This window comes from Populus alba, chromosome 2, assembly GCF_005239225.2.
Source record: "Populus alba chromosome 2, ASM523922v2, whole genome shotgun sequence".
Lineage (NCBI taxonomy): Eukaryota > Viridiplantae > Streptophyta > Magnoliopsida > Malpighiales > Salicaceae > Populus > Populus alba.
The window spans coordinates 20,520,236-20,523,245 of NC_133285.1; the positions used below are offsets into that span (position 1 = coordinate 20,520,236).

Consider the following 3,010-nt stretch of genomic DNA (forward strand, 5'->3'; position numbering starts at 1 on the left):
TAGAGGCATCAAAAAAGATAAAGGTACTTGTTATCATTGTGGTAATAAAGACAACTAGAGGAAGAATTGTAAAGAATATCTTGCAATCATGAAGGCTAAAAAGCTTAATAAGGCTTGTACTTTGTGTATGTTTATGATTGAGAACTAAACTCCTCTCAAGTGTTCTTGTATTGTGCTCTTCTCAATGTTTTTTTTTCCAATGGTTTGCATTGTATTTTCAAAGAAAAATAAACTAAAATAAATAATACTTTTAAGTCCATATGCAATAGCATAACTTTAATTGAAATGATAAAAGTACATTAACTTGTACTTTAAATAATTCTTTTTTCCATAAAGGATTTTACATTATATTTCTCAAGCTTATAAATATTTAATACAACATATAGTTATTAAGAAACATAAAACTTAAACTCTAAATCTTCAACACGTAAGAAAAACATATGTTACAAAATTTTTAATAAACTATAAACATATCATACCAAGTTATTTAATACCAAGTTACTCAAAATTTCATATTTAAAAACAACTAAAATTAGTTGGAAAAATATTGTAGTTTCAAATTCATTGTTATTACTCACTAGAACAATGTAATGATATATTTGTCTCTCCACCCAAAAAAATCTAAAACAGGCTTTTAAAGACATTTAGATTTTTTCACATAGCTCATTTATCATTACTAAATAGAATAGGGACATATAATTATTTTTCAATCTTAATTGCATAGTAAAACGACTCAAATAGCCTTGGAAGCAAATAAAAAAATAAACCTGGCATTAAGGGGTATTTTTTATATTTTTACATTAGTTTTTTTTGCTATTATAATTGAACCTGATGAGCGTTTTGGTATTTGCACAAATATAAAATTAAAAAATAAAATAAAATGCACTTTAAGAGTATGAAAATACCCTTTAAAAAATTTAAATCTAAGGGTCAAGGAGCATTTTTGGCTATACACAATAGCTTTTTTTTTTTTTTTTTTAATTACAAAGTCAGCATGGGGCATTTCTGAGTTTGACTAGATAATAATAAAAAAGTTGGGGTGTATGTACGAGACCTGGAAGGCCGTGAGTGGCGTTCACACCTTTTAAACAGTGCGTGTAGCACCTCTCAACATCCAAAATTACCCTTCCGTTGTGTCGTTAGAAGAAACGTTGTATCATCTTCCTGTTGGTGCTGCACGTCTCTATTGATGGTCCAGTTTGACGCCGGTTGACCTTTTTCTTTCCTTCTCTCTCTCCCCCCTAAAAATTATAGCTTGCTCCTTTTAGGGGTTAACATTTCAACTTCAGCCCTTATTCTTTTGATTTCTCAGTTTTGATTTTAGTTTTTTTTGTAAAAATTTAATTTATTTTCAATTTTATTCCTCAATCCTAATTTACCAAATATTATATTATCCAATGTAGTCCTCATTCTATGGATATTTAATTTTTATCATTGGTCCTTTTTATAAAAAATTTAGTAATTTTTTTATTTTATTCTTCAATTCAAATTGATGGTATTATATTTTTCTAATTTGTTCCTTATTATTTTAATTTTAATTTTTTTTAGCTCCTTTATAAAGTTTATTATTTTTTTTAAATTTCACTCTTTAATTACAACATTGTTTTATTTTTTTATATTAATTTTAATCCTCATTTTTTTTATTTTTTTTTTATCTCACTCACACACACACACACACACACACACACACACCCTTAAATTGGAAAATTTAGAACGACAAAGTGACAGTCTAAAGTAAAGTGGAACAGCAAATTAGGAGGAGCCGCCGGGTCTTTGTCTTGAAGCTTTCATTAATGCCAAATCCAACACCTCCTTCTCCTCCAATCCTGCCATTATAAGTAAGTATGTTAATAATTTTTTTATTTAAATTAAACGGGTGTGTTTTGTTCTGTTTTCTTATTGAAAATGGTTGATTAAGCTCCAAGCTTTAGTGGGTTTGCTTGATTTTTATTATATATATTTTTTTTCTCATTCAGTGATAACTGAGAGAATTTGAAGATGTTGAACGTATACTTGGTAATGGGGTAGCTCATGATTTTTGAATTTTTTTTTATGAAATATGAGAGGATTTGCTTCTTTTTTTTACATTATTTTTTCTCTGTTTTGCATTAGAGAAGCGAAGGGAGTTTTATGAGAATGCTAAGTACGTGAGCAAGTTTAAGAAGAAGCTGAAGCAGCAAAATCAGCCAAATGAGCTTTCCTCAGCTGTAAGATCCTCAGGGGTGTGAGAATTTCGTTTGTTTGCTTAGCACTCTGCAATTATATTGTTTGTTTAGATGAATACAATTCTTGCAAAATCTGTTGAAGAGTATTTCATCTTTGAAACTGTGTTTTTCATATAATATCGCCACATGATTATAGAGCTGCAATCTGGGCTCGTGTCCTATATTGAAAATTGAGATTTTTACATTATAAGCTTCTTTTGGCCTTGCGTGATTTGATGAGAAATAAGTCTTTGTTGATTAGAAATGCAACCCAAACGGGTTCTGGAAATTGAAATTTTTCTGTCAAGTTTTTGTTGTAGATTTGCATTCAAGATTAGCATGAATGTTGAATTTGAACTAGACATTTACAGTTTCAATCGCTGTTTCAGGCTGAGATAGAAAATGGATGAGGCAGTAAGATGATAAAAAAGAACGAGAGGGGCAAGAATACTTTGAAAGAATTTATGAGAAATGGTGTGAAGAGGAAGAGAAGGCAAGGATTGAAAGAGAGTTGATTCTAAAGCAAAGAAGGAAGAAAGAGAGAATGCTGAATCCTGTAGAAAAGCTGCGAGGGAAGAAGACGTTCAAGAATACTTTGTCATGGTCAGCTTGTTTTGAGTACTGGATTTGAGCATCTCTCGCAGACAGTTCAAGGTTCCATTGGAAAATCAAATTAACAAAGATTTATAGTTTAAACCGACATGTATTCCAGTTTTTCCATGGCTACTTGTACCAGCCTTGCTCACTTGAGTAAATAACCGGTTAAGTTTCTGAGTAATTGGTGTTATTGCTTGAGATGTTGTATT

At 30.2% G+C, this 3,010-nt stretch overlaps 1 long non-coding RNA gene across 1 annotated transcript; it reads left to right on the top strand.

Moving 5' to 3' along the window:
• Positions 1–1,726: 1,726 nt before the first annotated feature.
• LOC118032462 (uncharacterized) lies at positions 1,727–2,781 on the top strand. The gene is made up of 4 exons (XR_004684662.2): positions 1,727–1,838; positions 1,977–2,016; positions 2,113–2,207; positions 2,594–2,781. It is a non-coding gene; the product is annotated as an uncharacterized lncRNA (long non-coding RNA).
• Positions 2,782–3,010: the final 229 nt, after the last annotated feature.